The following is a 14,771-nucleotide window of genomic DNA, read 5'->3' as shown; positions in this document are numbered from 1 at the left end:
TTACTGCCACATGATTTCCCATCTTTTTTTTCATGTTCCCATTATGAAAAGTAAAAAAAAATAGTAATAATAGTAAAGTGGTCCAAATGAGGACCCCCTGTAATGTGTAGCATTCAAGATATTGGGAGACTCAATAAGATCAAGGCAGGTTGATTTGTTTTTTTCATGGAGTAGTGGCTCCTTATGCTGATGTCGGTGAAGTCAAGTCGGCTGGGGGCGAAGCACAGCGGGTACAGCTCCTCGTTAGTATAGTGGACAGTATCTCCGCCTGTCACGCGGAAGACCGGGGTTCGATTCCCCGACGGGGAGACCCAGCTCTTTGCTGCTGCTGAACGACTCATCCAAAAGATTTTGGTGCTGACAGAGGTCACAGAAGGAGTTCTGCTTCAACGTCAGCCAGAGCCAAAACAAATGCGTTGGCCGGGAATCGAACCCGGGTCAACTGCTTGGAAGGCAGCTATGCTCACCACTATACCACCAACGCAAGTTCCCGACTCCAGCTTTTAGCCATCTGAAAAGAATGCTTGAAATGCACAAGTCACTGATAGGGCAAAAGGAGCTGAAGCCATCTTTGTTTGTATCCCGTCATGTACGAGAGAGTGCTGTCTTTCCATGCGGGCTAAAGAAATCTGGAGCTGCGACGCAGAAAGCGCAAAGGCCGCAAGTACAGAACGTGGTGAGGCGCGCTTCGTTCCACCGCCCATTGGCTGGTGGCCAGTTTTACTCTTGACACTCCAATACAGCTCTGTTGTGAGCAGAAAAGAATGCTGGAAGTACATAAGTCACTGACAGGGCCAAAGTAGCTGAAGCCCAAGGTTTGGATCCCATCATGTCATGAGAGTGCTGTCTTTCCATGCTGGCTGAAAAAAAATGTGAAGTTGCGACACAGGAAGCGCAAAGGCTGCAAACACGGTCCACGAGAAAGCACGCTTTGCTCCAATGCACATTGGTGTGTGGTCAGATTTAGTCTGCTATTGAAACTGCAGTGCAGCTCTGCTGTGAGCAGAGCACCCAAAAATACAGGTCACTCGGAAAGGTTCCCCTCCACGGAAATCTTTAGTAAAAGGCGAAAGATTTATGCGTCTATGAAGAGAAACTCGAGTTGTGTGCCCATGCGCTTGAGCATGTGCGCTCCCTGTGGTAAACCACTATACTCACAAAGGGTAATCTAGGGTGCCGATAAGATTTTCATCTCCCCCTCACTCCAAATGGGAGGAGTAAAAGTTAAAAAGTCTCTTCCATCATCCATTCTCGCCTGCCACACAGGAGGCCTGGCTCTGATTCCCGGGCAAATGCAGGAACAGAGTTCTTTCAAGTAATGGGTGTGTGTTTGCATGTGTGTGGGATTCTTTAAAATGAGCCTTGAAGGCCAAGCCTGATTTGCTAGAAGGAGCTCCAAACTTTGCATATTGACCCAACCCCCCTTTACCTGGATTTGACGTGTAACAGTTACGCACCATTACTAAATCCAGGGCAATGTGAAGGCCGAAAGTCTCCCAGCCGAGCATTGGTGGTTCAGTGGTAGAATTCTCGCCTGCCACGCGGGAGACCCGGGTCCGATTCCCGGCCAATGCAGGAACGGAGTGCTTTTAATTAAGTTGTGTGTGTGCTTGCATGTGTGTAAGGTTCTTTAAAATGAAGCCTGATTTACTTGAAGGAGCTCCAACCTTTGCATACCGACCAACCCCCGTTCCCTGCCGAATCTTTTCAGAAACTCATTAGTCCGTCTATATTCGTCAAATGCCTATAAAACTTGTTCACTTTATCTATAGGTTGACGAAGTTTAGCAGTGGGCAATATACTCGTAAATGCGGTGTTAATTCCAAACGTTCTCCCTCCTTTCCGAGCATTGGTGGTTCAGTGGTAGAATTCTAGCAGTGGGCGATATGATCCACGTAAATGCGATGTTACTGCCACATGATTTCCCATCTTTTTTTTCATGTTCCCATTATGAAAAGTAAAAAAAAATAGTAATAATAGTAAAGTGGTCCAAATGAGGACCCCCTGTAATGTGTAGCATTCAAGATATTGGGAGACTCAATAAGATCAAGGCAGGTTGATTTGTTTTTTTTCATGGAGTAGTGGCTCCTTATGCTGATGTCGGTGAAGTCAAGTCGACTGGGGGCGAAGCACAGCGGGTGCAGCTCCTCGTTAGTATAGTGGACAGTATCTCCGCCTGTCACGCGGAAGACCGGGGTTCGATTCCCCGACGGGGAGACCCAGCTGTTTGCTGCTGCTGAACGACTCATCCAAAAGATTTTGGTGCTGACAGAGGTCACAGAAGGAGTTCTGCTTCAACGTCAGCCAGAGCCAAAACAAATGCGTTGGCCGGGAATCGAACCCGGGTCAACTGCTTGGAAGGCAGCTATGCTCACCACTATACCACCAACGCAAGTTCCCGACTCCAGCTTTTAGCCATCTGAAAAGAATGCTTGAAATGCACAAGTCACTGATAGGGCAAAAGGAGCTGAAGCCATCTTTGTTTGTATCCCGTCATGTACGAGAGAGTGCTGTCTTTCCATGCGGGCTAAAGAAATCTGGAGCTGCGACGCAGAAAGCGCAAAGGCCGCAAGTACAGAACGTGGTGAGGCGCGCTTCGTTCCACCGCCCATTGGCTGGTGGCCAGTTTTACTCTTGACACTCCAATACAGCTCTGTTGTGAGCAGAAAAGAATGCTGGAAGTACATAAGTCACTGACAGGGCCAAAGTAGCTGAAGCCCAAGGTTTGGATGCCATCATGTCATGAGAGTGCTGTCTTTCCATGCTGGCTGAAAAAAAATGTGAAGTTGCGACACAGGAAGCGCAAAGGCTGCAAACACGGTCCACGAGAAAGCACGCTTTGCTCCAATGCACATTGGTGTGTGGTCAGATTTAGTCTGCTATTGAAACTGCAGTGCAGCTCTGCTGTGAGCAGAGCACCCAAAAATACAGGTCACTCGGAAAGGTTCCCCTCCACGGAAATCTTTAGTAAAAGGCGAAAGATTTCTGCGTCTTTGAAGAGAAACTCGAGTTGTGTGCCCATGCTCTTGAGCATGTGCGCTCCATGTGGTAAACCACTATACTCACAAAGGGTAATCTAGGGTGCCGATAAGATTTTCATCTCCCCCTCACTCCAAATGGGAGGAGTAAAAGTTAAAAAGTCTCTTCCATCATCCATTCTCGCCTGCCACACAGGAGGCCTGGCTCTGATTCCCGGGCAAATGCAGGAACAGAGTTCTTTCAAGTAAGGGGTGTGTGTTTGCATGTGTGTGGGATTCTTTAAAATGAGCCTTGAAGGCCAAGCCTGATTTGCTAGAAGGAGCTCCAAACTTTGCATATTGACCCAACCCCCCTTTACCTGGATTTGACGTGTAACAGTTACGCACCATTACTAAATCCAGGGCAATGTGAAGGCCGAAAGTCTCCCAGCCGAGCATTGGTGGTTCAGTGGTAGAATTCTCGCCTGCCACGCGGGAGACCCGGGTCCGATTCCCGGCCAATGCAGGAACGGAGTGCTTTTAATTAAGTTGTGTGTGTGCTTGCATGTGTGTAAGGTTCTTTAAAATGAAGCCTGATTTACTTGAAGGAGCTCCAACCTTTGCATACCCGACCAACCCCCGTTCCCTGCCGAATCTTTTCAGAAACTCATTAGTCCGTCTATATTCGTCAAATGCCTATAAAACTTGTTCACTTTATCTATAGGTTGACGAAGTTTAGCAGTGGGCAATATACTCGTAAATGCGGTGTTAATTCCAAACGTTCTCCCTCCTTTCCGAGCATTGGTGGTTCAGTGGTAGAATTCTAGCAGTGGGCGATATGATCCACGTAAATGCGATGTTACTGCCACATGATTTCCCATCTTTTTTTTCATGTTCCCATTATGAAAAGTAAAAAAAAATAGTAATAATAGTAAAGTGGTCCAAATGAGGACCCCCTGTAATGTGTAGCATTCAAGATATTGGGAGACTCAATAAGATCAAGGCAGGTTGATTTGTTTTTTTTCATGGAGTAGTGGCTCCTTATGCTGATGTCGGTGAAGTCAAGTCGACTGGGGGCGAAGCACAGCGGGTGCAGCTCCTCGTTAGTATAGTGGACAGTATCTCCGCCTGTCACGCGGAAGACCGGGGTTCGATTCCCCGACGGGGAGACCCAGCTCTTTGCTGCTGCTGAACGACTCATCCAAAAGATTTTGGTGCTGACAGAGGTCACAGAAGGAGTTCTGCTTCAACGTCAGCCAGAGCCAAAACAAATGCGTTGGCCGGGAATCGAACCCGGGTCAACTGCTTGGAAGGCAGCTATGCTCACCACTATACCACCAACGCAAGTTCCCGACTCCAGCTTTTAGCCATCTGAAAAGAATGCTTGAAATGCACAAGTCACTGATAGGGCAAAAGGAGCTGAAGCCATCTTTGTTTGTATCCCGTCATGTACGAGAGAGTGCTGTCTTTCCATGCGGGCTAAAGAAATCTGGAGCTGCGACGCAGAAAGCGCAAAGGCCGCAAGTACAGAACGTGGTGAGGCGCGCTTCGTTCCACCGCCCATTGGCTGGTGGCCAGTTTTACTCTTGACACTCCAATACAGCTCTGTTGTGAGCAGAAAAGAATGCTGGAAGTACATAAGTCACTGACAGGGCCAAAGTAGCTGAAGCCCAAGGTTTGGATCCCATCATGTCATGAGAGTGCTGTCTTTCCATGCTGGCTGAAAAAAAAAGTGAAGTTGCGACACAGGAAGCGCAAAGGCTGCAAACACGGTCCACGAGAAAGCACGCTTTGCTCCAATGCACATTGGTGTGTGGTCAGATTCAGTCTGCTATTGAAACTGCAGTGCAGCTCTGCTGTGAGCAGAGCACCCAAAAATACAGGTCACTCGGAAAGGTTCCCCTCCACGGAAATCTTTAGTAAAAGGCGAAAGATTTATGCGTCTTTGAAGAGAAACTCGAGTTGTGTGCCCATGCGCTTGAGCATGTGCGCTCCCTGTGGTAAACCACTATACTCACAAAGGGTAATCTAGGGTGCCGATAAGATTTTCATCTCCCCCTCACTCCAAATGGGAGGAGTAAAAGTTAAAAAGTCTCTTCCATCATCCATTCTCGCCTGCCACACAGGAGGCCTGGCTCTGATTCCCGGGCAAATGCAGGAACAGAGTTCTTTCAAGTAAGGGGTGTGTGTTTGCATGTGTGTGGGATTCTTTAAAATGAGCCTTGAAGGCCAAGCCTGATTTGCTAGAAGGAGCTCCAAACTTTGCATATTGACCCAACCCCCCTTTACCTGGATTTGACGTGTAACAGTTACGCACCATTACTAAATCCAGGGCAATGTGAAGGCCAAAAGTCTCCCAGCCGAGCATTGGTGGTTCAGTGGTAGATTTCTCGCCTGCCACGCGGGAGACCCGGGTCCGATTCCCGGCCAATGCAGGAACGGAGTGCTTTTAATTAAGTTGTGTGTGTGCTTGCATGTGTGTAAGGTTCTTTAAAATGAAGCCTGATTTACTTGAAGGAGCTCCAACCTTTGCATACCCGACCAACCCCCGTTCCCTGCCGAATCTTTTCAGAAACTCATTAGTCCGTCTATATTCGTCAAATGCCTATAAAACTTGTTCACTTTATCTATAGGTTGACGAAGTTTAGCAGTGGGCAATATACTCGTAAATGCGGTGTTAATTCCAAACGTTCTCCCTCCTTTCCGAGCATTGGTGGTTCAGTGGTAGAATTCTAGCAGTGGGCGATATGATCCACGTAAATGCGATGTTACTGCCACATGATTTCCCATCCTTTTTTTCATGTTCCCATTATGAAAAGTAAAAAAAATATAGTAATAATAGTAAAGTGGTCCAAATGAGGACCCCCTGTAATGTGTAGCATTCAAGATATTGGGAGACTCAATAAGATCAAGGTAGGTTGATTTGTTTTTTTCATGGAGTAGTGGCTCCTTATGCTGATGTCGGTGAAGTCAAGTCGGCTGGGGGCGAAGCACGGCGGGTACAGCTCCTCGTTAGTATAGTGGACAGTATCTCCGCCTGTCACGCGGAAGACCGGGGTTCGATTCCCCGACGGGGAGACCCAGCTCTTTGCTGCTGCTGAACGACTCATCCAAAAGATTTTGGTGCTGACAGAGGTCACAGAAGGAGTTCTGCTTCAACGTCAGCCAGAGCCAAAACAAATGCGTTGGCCGGGAATCGAACCCGGGTCAACTGCTTGGAAGGCAGCTATGCTCACCACTATACCACCAACGCAAGTTCCCGACTCCAGCTTTTAGCCATCTGAAAAGAATGCTTGAAATGCACAAGTCACTGATAGGGCAAAAGGAGCTGAAGCCATCTTTGTTTGTATCCCGTCATGTACGAGAGAGTGCTGTCTTTCCATGCGGGCTAAAGAAATCTGGAGCTGCGACGCAGAAAGCGCAAAGGCCGCAAGTACAGAACGTGGTGAGGCGCGCTTCGTTCCACCGCCCATTGGCTGGTGGCCAGTTTTACTCTTGACACTCCAATACAGCTCTGTTGTGAGCAGAAAAGAATGCTGGAAGTACATAAGTCACTGACAGGGCCAAAGTAGCTGAAGCCCAAGGTTTGGATCCCATCATGTCATGAGAGTGCTGTCTTTCCATGCTGGCTGAAAAAAAATGTGAAGTTGCGACACAGGAAGCGCAAAGGCTGCAAACACGGTCCACGAGAAAGCACGCTTTGCTCCAATGCACATTGGTGTGTGGTCAGATTTAGTCTGCTATTGAAACTGCAGTGCAGCTCTGCTGTGAGCAGAGCACCCAAAAATACAGGTCACTCGGAAAGGTTCCCCTCCACGGAAATCTTTAGTAAAAGGCGAAAGATTTATGCGTCTATGAAGAGAAACTCGAGTTGTGTGCCCATGCGCTTGAGCATGTGCGCTCCCTGTGGTAAACCACTATACTCACAAAGGGTAATCTAGGGTGCCGATAAGATTTTCATCTCCCCCTCACTCCAAATGGGAGGAGTAAAAGTTAAAAAGTCTCTTCCATCATCCATTCTCGCCTGCCACACAGGAGGCCTGGCTCTGATTCCCGGGCAAATGCAGGAACAGAGTTCTTTCAAGTAATGGGTGTGTGTTTGCATGTGTGTGGGATTCTTTAAAATGAGCCTTGAAGGCCAAGCCTGATTTGCTAGAAGGAGCTCCAAACTTTGCATATTGACCCAACCCCCCTTTACCTGGATTTGACGTGTAACAGTTACGCACCATTACTAAATCCAGGGCAATGTGAAGGCCGAAAGTCTCCCAGCCGAGCATTGGTGGTTCAGTGGTAGAATTCTCGCCTGCCACGCGGGAGACCCGGGTCCGATTCCCGGCCAATGCAGGAACGGAGTGCTTTTAATTAAGTTGTGTGTGTGCTTGCATGTGTGTAAGGTTCTTTAAAATGAAGCCTGATTTACTTGAAGGAGCTCCAACCTTTGCATACCGACCAACCCCCGTTCCCTGCCGAATCTTTTCAGAAACTCATTAGTCCGTCTATATTCGTCAAATGCCTATAAAACTTGTTCACTTTATCTATAGGTTGACGAAGTTTAGCAGTGGGCAATATACTCGTAAATGCGGTGTTAATTCCAAACGTTCTCCCTCCTTTCCGAGCATTGGTGGTTCAGTGGTAGAATTCTAGCAGTGGGCGATATGATCCACGTAAATGCGATGTTACTGCCACATGATTTCCCATCTTTTTTTTCATGTTCCCATTATGAAAAGTAAAAAAAAATAGTAATAATAGTAAAGTGGTCCAAATGAGGACCCCCTGTAATGTGTAGCATTCAAGATATTGGGAGACTCAATAAGATCAAGGCAGGTTGATTTGTTTTTTTTCATGGAGTAGTGGCTCCTTATGCTGATGTCGGTGAAGTCAAGTCGACTGGGGGCGAAGCACAGCGGGTGCAGCTCCTCGTTAGTATAGTGGACAGTATCTCCGCCTGTCACGCGGAAGACCGGGGTTCGATTCCCCGACGGGGAGACCCAGCTCTTTGCTGCTGCTGAACGACTCATCCAAAAGATTTTGGTGCTGACAGAGGTCACAGAAGGAGTTCTGCTTCAACGTCAGCCAGAGCCAAAACAAATGCGTTGGCCGGGAATCGAACCCGGGTCAACTGCTTGGAAGGCAGCTATGCTCACCACTATACCACCAACGCAAGTTCCCGACTCCAGCTTTTAGCCATCTGAAAAGAATGCTTGAAATGCACAAGTCACTGATAGGGCAAAAGGAGCTGAAGCCATCTTTGTTTGTATCCCGTCATGTACGAGAGAGTGCTGTCTTTCCATGCGGGCTAAAGAAATCTGGAGCTGCGACGCAGAAAGCGCAAAGGCCGCAAGTACAGAACGTGGTGAGGCGCGCTTCGTTCCACCGCCCATTGGCTGGTGGCCAGTTTTACTCTTGACACTCCAATACAGCTCTGTTGTGAGCAGAAAAGAATGCTGGAAGTACATAAGTCACTGACAGGGCCAAAGTAGCTGAAGCCCAAGGTTTGGATGCCATCATGTCATGAGAGTGCTGTCTTTCCATGCTGGCTGAAAAAAAATGTGAAGTTGCGACACAGGAAGCGCAAAGGCTGCAAACACGGTCCACGAGAAAGCACGCTTTGCTCCAATGCACATTGGTGTGTGGTCAGATTTAGTCTGCTATTGAAACTGCAGTGCAGCTCTGCTGTGAGCAGAGCACCCAAAAATACAGGTCACTCGGAAAGGTTCCCCTCCACGGAAATCTTTAGTAAAAGGCGAAAGATTTCTGCGTCTTTGAAGAGAAACTCGAGTTGTGTGCCCATGCTCTTGAGCATGTGCGCTCCATGTGGTAAACCACTATACTCACAAAGGGTAATCTAGGGTGCCGATAAGATTTTCATCTCCCCCTCACTCCAAATGGGAGGAGTAAAAGTTAAAAAGTCTCTTCCATCATCCATTCTCGCCTGCCACACAGGAGGCCTGGCTCTGATTCCCGGGCAAATGCAGGAACAGAGTTCTTTCAAGTAAGGGGTGTGTGTTTGCATGTGTGTGGGATTCTTTAAAATGAGCCTTGAAGGCCAAGCCTGATTTGCTAGAAGGAGCTCCAAACTTTGCATATTGACCCAACCCCCCTTTACCTGGATTTGACGTGTAACAGTTACGCACCATTACTAAATCCAGGGCAATGTGAAGGCCGAAAGTCTCCCAGCCGAGCATTGGTGGTTCAGTGGTAGAATTCTCGCCTGCCACGCGGGAGACCCGGGTCCGATTCCCGGCCAATGCAGGAACGGAGTGCTTTTAATTAAGTTGTGTGTGTGCTTGCATGTGTGTAAGGTTCTTTAAAATGAAGCCTGATTTACTTGAAGGAGCTCCAACCTTTGCATACCCGACCAACCCCCGTTCCCTGCCGAATCTTTTCAGAAACTCATTAGTCCGTCTATATTCGTCAAATGCCTATAAAACTTGTTCACTTTATCTATAGGTTGACGAAGTTTAGCAGTGGGCAATATACTCGTAAATGCGGTGTTAATTCCAAACGTTCTCCCTCCTTTCCGAGCATTGGTGGTTCAGTGGTAGAATTCTAGCAGTGGGCGATATGATCCACGTAAATGCGATGTTACTGCCACATGATTTCCCATCTTTTTTTTCATGTTCCCATTATGAAAAGTAAAAAAAAATAGTAATAATAGTAAAGTGGTCCAAATGAGGACCCCCTGTAATGTGTAGCATTCAAGATATTGGGAGACTCAATAAGATCAAGGCAGGTTGATTTGTTTTTTTTCATGGAGTAGTGGCTCCTTATGCTGATGTCGGTGAAGTCAAGTCGACTGGGGGCGAAGCACAGCGGGTGCAGCTCCTCGTTAGTATAGTGGACAGTATCTCCGCCTGTCACGCGGAAGACCGGGGTTCGATTCCCCGACGGGGAGACCCAGCTCTTTGCTGCTGCTGAACGACTCATCCAAAAGATTTTGGTGCTGACAGAGGTCACAGAAGGAGTTCTGCTTCAACGTCAGCCAGGGCCAAAACAAATGCGTTGGCCGGGAATCGAACCCGGGTCAACTGCTTGGAAGGCAGCTATGCTCACCACTATACCACCAACGCAAGTTCCCGACTCCAGCTTTTAGCCATCTGAAAAGAATGCTTGAAATGCACAAGTCACTGATAGGGCAAAAGGAGCTGAAGCCATCTTTGTTTGTATCCCGTCATGTACGAGAGAGTGCTGTCTTTCCATGCGGGCTAAAGAAATCTGGAGCTGCGACGCAGAAAGCGCAAAGGCCGCAAGTACAGAACGTGGTGAGGCGCGCTTCGTTCCACCGCCCATTGGCTGGTGGCCAGTTTTACTCTTGACACTCCAATACAGCTCTGTTGTGAGCAGAAAAGAATGCTGGAAGTACATAAGTCACTGACAGGGCCAAAGTAGCTGAAGCCCAAGGTTTGGATCCCATCATGTCATGAGAGTGCTGTCTTTCCATGCTGGCTGAAAAAAAAAGTGAAGTTGCGACACAGGAAGCGCAAAGGCTGCAAACACGGTCCACGAGAAAGCACGCTTTGCTCCAATGCACATTGGTGTGTGGTCAGATTCAGTCTGCTATTGAAACTGCAGTGCAGCTCTGCTGTGAGCAGAGCACCCAAAAATACAGGTCACTCGGAAAGGTTCCCCTCCACGGAAATCTTTAGTAAAAGGCGAAAGATTTATGCGTCTTTGAAGAGAAACTCGAGTTGTGTGCCCATGCGCTTGAGCATGTGCGCTCCCTGTGGTAAACCACTATACTCACAAAGGGTAATCTAGGGTGCCGATAAGATTTTCATCTCCCCCTCACTCCAAATGGGAGGAGTAAAAGTTAAAAAGTCTCTTCCATCATCCATTCTCGCCTGCCACACAGGAGGCCTGGCTCTGATTCCCGGGCAAATGCAGGAACAGAGTTCTTTCAAGTAAGGGGTGTGTGTTTGCATGTGTGTGGGATTCTTTAAAATGAGCCTTGAAGGCCAAGCCTGATTTGCTAGAAGGAGCTCCAAACTTTGCATATTGACCCAACCCCCCTTTACCTGGATTTGACGTGTAACAGTTACGCACCATTACTAAATCCAGGGCAATGTGAAGGCCAAAAGTCTCCCAGCCGAGCATTGGTGGTTCAGTGGTAGATTTCTCGCCTGCCACGCGGGAGACCCGGGTCCGATTCCCGGCCAATGCAGGAACGGAGTGCTTTTAATTAAGTTGTGTGTGTGCTTGCATGTGTGTAAGGTTCTTTAAAATGAAGCCTGATTTACTTGAAGGAGCTCCAACCTTTGCATACCCGACCAACCCCCGTTCCCTGCCGAATCTTTTCAGAAACTCATTAGTCCGTCTATATTCGTCAAATGCCTATAAAACTTGTTCACTTTATCTATAGGTTGACGAAGTTTAGCAGTGGGCAATATACTCGTAAATGCGGTGTTAATTCCAAACGTTCTCCCTCCTTTCCGAGCATTGGTGGTTCAGTGGTAGAATTCTAGCAGTGGGCGATATGATCCACGTAAATGCGATGTTACTGCCACATGATTTCCCATCCTTTTTTTCATGTTCCCATTATGAAAAGTAAAAAAAATATAGTAATAATAGTAAAGTGGTCCAAATGAGGACCCCCTGTAATGTGTAGCATTCAAGATATTGGGAGACTCAATAAGATCAAGGTAGGTTGATTTGTTTTTTTCATGGAGTAGTGGCTCCTTATGCTGATGTCGGTGAAGTCAAGTCGGCTGGGGGCGAAGCACGGCGGGTACAGCTCCTCGTTAGTATAGTGGACAGTATCTCCGCCTGTCACGCGGAAGACCGGGGTTCGATTCCCCGACGGGGAGACCCAGCTCTTTGCTGCTGCTGAACGACTCATCCAAAAGATTTTGGTGCTGACAGAGGTCACAGAAGGAGTTCTGCTTCAACGTCAGCCAGAGCCAAAACAAATGCGTTGGCCGGGAATCGAACCCGGGTCAACTGCTTGGAAGGCAGCTATGCTCACCACTATACCACCAACGCAAGTTCCCGACTCCAGCTTTTAGCCATCTGAAAAGAATGCTTGAAATGCACAAGTCACTGATAGGGCAAAAGGAGCTGAAGCCATCTTTGTTTGTATCCCGTCATGTACGAGAGAGTGCTGTCTTTCCATGCGGGCTAAAGAAATCTGGAGCTGCGACGCAGAAAGCGCAAAAGCCGCAAGTACAGAACGTGGTGAGGCGCGCTTCGTTCCACCGCCCATTGGCTGGTGGCCAGTTTTACTCTTGACACTCCAATACAGCTCTGTTGTGAGCAGAAAAGAATGCTGGAAGTACATAAGTCACTGACAGGGCCAAAGTAGCTGAAGCCCAAGGTTTGGATCCCATCATGTCATGAGAGTGCTGTCTTTCCATGCTGGCTGAAAAAAAATGTGAAGTTGCGACACAGGAAGCGCAAAGGCTGCAAACACGGTCCACGAGAAAGCACGCTTTGCTCCAATGCACATTGGTGTGTGGTCAGATTTAGTCTGCTATTGAAACTGCAGTGCAGCTCTGCTGTGAGCAGAGCACCCAAAAATACAGGTCACTCGGAAAGGTTCCCCTCCACGGAAATCTTTAGTAAAAGGCGAAAGATTTATGCGTCTATGAAGAGAAACTCGAGTTGTGTGCCCATGCGCTTGAGCATGTGCGCTCCCTGTGGTAAACCACTATACTCACAAAGGGTAATCTAGGGTGCCGATAAGATTTTCATCTCCCCCTCACTCCAAATGGGAGGAGTAAAAGTTAAAAAGTCTCTTCCATCATCCATTCTCGCCTGCCACACAGGAGGCCTGGCTCTGATTCCCGGGCAAATGCAGGAACAGAGTTCTTTCAAGTAATGGGTGTGTGTTTGCATGTGTGTGGGATTCTTTAAAATGAGCCTTGAAGGCCAAGCCTGATTTGCTAGAAGGAGCTCCAAACTTTGCATATTGACCCAACCCCCCTTTACCTGGATTTGACGTGTAACAGTTACGCACCATTACTAAATCCAGGGCAATGTGAAGGCCGAAAGTCTCCCAGCCGAGCATTGGTGGTTCAGTGGTAGAATTCTCGCCTGCCACGCGGGAGACCCGGGTCCGATTCCCGGCCAATGCAGGAACGGAGTGCTTTTAATTAAGTTGTGTGTGTGCTTGCATGTGTGTAAGGTTCTTTAAAATGAAGCCTGATTTACTTGAAGGAGCTCCAACCTTTGCATACCGACCAACCCCCGTTCCCTGCCGAATCTTTTCAGAAACTCATTAGTCCGTCTATATTCGTCAAATGCCTATAAAACTTGTTCACTTTATCTATAGGTTGACGAAGTTTAGCAGTGGGCAATATACTCGTAAATGCGGTGTTAATTCCAAACGTTCTCCCTCCTTTCCGAGCATTGGTGGTTCAGTGGTAGAATTCTAGCAGTGGGCGATATGATCCACGTAAATGCGATGTTACTGCCACATGATTTCCCATCTTTTTTTTCATGTTCCCATTATGAAAAGTAAAAAAAAATAGTAATAATAGTAAAGTGGTCCAAATGAGGACCCCCTGTAATGTGTAGCATTCAAGATATTGGGAGACTCAATAAGATCAAGGCAGGTTGATTTGTTTTTTTCATGGAGTAGTGGCTCCTTATGCTGATGTCGGTGAAGTCAAGTCGGCTGGGGGCGAAGCACAGCGGGTACAGCTCCTCGTTAGTATAGTGGACAGTATCTCCGCCTGTCACGCGGAAGACCGGGGTTCGATTCCCCGACGGGGAGACCCAGCTCTTTGCTGCTGCTGAACGACTCATCCAAAAGATTTTGGTGCTGACAGAGGTCACAGAAGGAGTTCTGCTTCAACGTCAGCCAGAGCCAAAACAAATGCGTTGGCCGGGAATCGAACCCGGGTCAACTGCTTGGAAGGCAGCTATGCTCACCACTATACCACCAACGCAAGTTCCCGACTCCAGCTTTTAGCCATCTGAAAAGAATGCTTGAAATGCACAAGTCACTGATAGGGCAAAAGGAGCTGAAGCCATCTTTGTTTGTATCCCGTCATGTACGAGAGAGTGCTGTCTTTCCATGCGAGGTAAAGAAATCTGGAGCTGCGACGCAGAAAGCGCAAAGGCCGCAAGTACAGAACGTGGTGAGGCGCGCTTCGTTCCACCGCCCATTGGCTGGTGGCCAGTTTTACTCTTGACACTCCAATACAGCTCTGTTGTGAGCAGAAAAGAATGCTGGAAGTACATAAGTCACTGACAGGGCCAAAGTAGCTGAAGCCCAAGGTTTGGATCCCATCATGTCATGAGAGTGCTGTCTTTCCATGCTGGCTGAAAAAAAATGTGAAGTTGCGACACAGGAAGCGCAAAGGCTGCAAACACGGTCCACGAGAAAGCACGCTTTGCTCCAATGCACATTGGTGTGTGGTCAGATTTAGTCTGCTATTGAAACTGCAGTGCAGCTCTGCTGTGAGCAGAGCACCCAAAAATACAGGTCACTCGGAAAGGTTCCCCTCCACGGAAATCTTTAGTAAAAGGCGAAAGATTTATGCGTCTATGAAGAGAAACTCGAGTTGTGTGCCCATGCGCTTGAGCATGTGCGCTCCCTGTGGTAAACCACTATACTCACAAAGGGTAATCTAGGGTGCCGATAAGATTTTCATCTCCCCCTCACTCCAAATGGGAGGAGTAAAAGTTAAAAAGTCTCTTCCATCATCCATTCTCGCCTGCCACACAGGAGGCCTGGCTCTGATTCCCGGGCAAATGCAGGAACAGAGTTCTTTCAAGTAATGGGTGTGTGTTTGCATGTGTGTGGGATTCTTTAAAATGAGCCTTGAAGGCCAAGCCTGATTTGCTAGAAGGAGCTCCAAACTTTGCATATTG

At 47.9% G+C, this 14,771-nt stretch overlaps 21 non-coding genes across 21 annotated transcripts; 13 read left to right on the top strand and 8 right to left on the bottom strand.

The window, feature by feature from the left end:
• Positions 1-237: 237 nt before the first annotated feature.
• On the top strand, positions 238-309 carry trnad-guc (transfer RNA aspartic acid (anticodon GUC)). Its single transcript has one exon. It is a non-coding gene; the product is annotated as a tRNA-Asp (tRNA).
• A 680-nt stretch (positions 310-989) lies between these two features.
• LOC141303832 (U5 spliceosomal RNA) lies at positions 990-1,105 on the bottom strand. Its single transcript, XR_012343800.1, has one exon. It is a non-coding gene; the product is annotated as a U5 spliceosomal RNA (small nuclear RNA).
• A 399-nt stretch (positions 1,106-1,504) lies between these two features.
• Positions 1,505-1,575, top strand: trnag-gcc (transfer RNA glycine (anticodon GCC)). Its single transcript has one exon. It is a non-coding gene; the product is annotated as a tRNA-Gly (tRNA).
• Positions 1,576-2,145: 570 nt separating this feature from the next.
• Positions 2,146-2,217, top strand: trnad-guc (transfer RNA aspartic acid (anticodon GUC)). Its single transcript has one exon. It is a non-coding gene; the product is annotated as a tRNA-Asp (tRNA).
• Positions 2,218-2,897: 680 nt separating this feature from the next.
• Positions 2,898-3,013, bottom strand: LOC141303898 (U5 spliceosomal RNA). The gene has a single exon (XR_012343865.1). It is a non-coding gene; the product is annotated as a U5 spliceosomal RNA (small nuclear RNA).
• Positions 3,014-3,412: 399 nt separating this feature from the next.
• On the top strand, positions 3,413-3,483 carry trnag-gcc (transfer RNA glycine (anticodon GCC)). The gene has a single exon. It is a non-coding gene; the product is annotated as a tRNA-Gly (tRNA).
• Positions 3,484-4,054: 571 nt separating this feature from the next.
• On the top strand, positions 4,055-4,126 carry trnad-guc (transfer RNA aspartic acid (anticodon GUC)). Its single transcript has one exon. It is a non-coding gene; the product is annotated as a tRNA-Asp (tRNA).
• A 680-nt stretch (positions 4,127-4,806) lies between these two features.
• Positions 4,807-4,922, bottom strand: LOC141303858 (U5 spliceosomal RNA). Its single transcript, XR_012343825.1, has one exon. It is a non-coding gene; the product is annotated as a U5 spliceosomal RNA (small nuclear RNA).
• Positions 4,923-5,963: 1,041 nt separating this feature from the next.
• trnad-guc (transfer RNA aspartic acid (anticodon GUC)) lies at positions 5,964-6,035 on the top strand. The gene has a single exon. It is a non-coding gene; the product is annotated as a tRNA-Asp (tRNA).
• Positions 6,036-6,715: 680 nt separating this feature from the next.
• On the bottom strand, positions 6,716-6,831 carry LOC141303831 (U5 spliceosomal RNA). The gene has a single exon (XR_012343799.1). It is a non-coding gene; the product is annotated as a U5 spliceosomal RNA (small nuclear RNA).
• Positions 6,832-7,230: 399 nt separating this feature from the next.
• trnag-gcc (transfer RNA glycine (anticodon GCC)) lies at positions 7,231-7,301 on the top strand. The gene has a single exon. It is a non-coding gene; the product is annotated as a tRNA-Gly (tRNA).
• A 570-nt stretch (positions 7,302-7,871) lies between these two features.
• trnad-guc (transfer RNA aspartic acid (anticodon GUC)) lies at positions 7,872-7,943 on the top strand. The gene has a single exon. It is a non-coding gene; the product is annotated as a tRNA-Asp (tRNA).
• A 680-nt stretch (positions 7,944-8,623) lies between these two features.
• LOC141303896 (U5 spliceosomal RNA) lies at positions 8,624-8,739 on the bottom strand. Its single transcript, XR_012343863.1, has one exon. It is a non-coding gene; the product is annotated as a U5 spliceosomal RNA (small nuclear RNA).
• Positions 8,740-9,138: 399 nt separating this feature from the next.
• trnag-gcc (transfer RNA glycine (anticodon GCC)) lies at positions 9,139-9,209 on the top strand. Its single transcript has one exon. It is a non-coding gene; the product is annotated as a tRNA-Gly (tRNA).
• A 571-nt stretch (positions 9,210-9,780) lies between these two features.
• trnad-guc (transfer RNA aspartic acid (anticodon GUC)) lies at positions 9,781-9,852 on the top strand. Its single transcript has one exon. It is a non-coding gene; the product is annotated as a tRNA-Asp (tRNA).
• A 680-nt stretch (positions 9,853-10,532) lies between these two features.
• On the bottom strand, positions 10,533-10,648 carry LOC141303857 (U5 spliceosomal RNA). Its single transcript, XR_012343824.1, has one exon. It is a non-coding gene; the product is annotated as a U5 spliceosomal RNA (small nuclear RNA).
• A 1,041-nt stretch (positions 10,649-11,689) lies between these two features.
• trnad-guc (transfer RNA aspartic acid (anticodon GUC)) lies at positions 11,690-11,761 on the top strand. Its single transcript has one exon. It is a non-coding gene; the product is annotated as a tRNA-Asp (tRNA).
• Positions 11,762-12,441: 680 nt separating this feature from the next.
• LOC141303830 (U5 spliceosomal RNA) lies at positions 12,442-12,557 on the bottom strand. The gene has a single exon (XR_012343798.1). It is a non-coding gene; the product is annotated as a U5 spliceosomal RNA (small nuclear RNA).
• A 399-nt stretch (positions 12,558-12,956) lies between these two features.
• trnag-gcc (transfer RNA glycine (anticodon GCC)) lies at positions 12,957-13,027 on the top strand. Its single transcript has one exon. It is a non-coding gene; the product is annotated as a tRNA-Gly (tRNA).
• Positions 13,028-13,596: 569 nt separating this feature from the next.
• trnad-guc (transfer RNA aspartic acid (anticodon GUC)) lies at positions 13,597-13,668 on the top strand. The gene has a single exon. It is a non-coding gene; the product is annotated as a tRNA-Asp (tRNA).
• Positions 13,669-14,348: 680 nt separating this feature from the next.
• Positions 14,349-14,464, bottom strand: LOC141303828 (U5 spliceosomal RNA). The gene has a single exon (XR_012343795.1). It is a non-coding gene; the product is annotated as a U5 spliceosomal RNA (small nuclear RNA).
• Positions 14,465-14,771: the final 307 nt, after the last annotated feature.

This window comes from Garra rufa, unplaced genomic scaffold (genome assembly GCF_049309525.1).
Source record: "Garra rufa unplaced genomic scaffold, GarRuf1.0 hap1_unplaced_001, whole genome shotgun sequence".
Lineage (NCBI taxonomy): Eukaryota > Metazoa > Chordata > Actinopteri > Cypriniformes > Cyprinidae > Garra > Garra rufa.
Note: the sequence above shows the minus strand (reverse complement) of the source record. Positions and strands in the feature narration are given on the sequence as shown.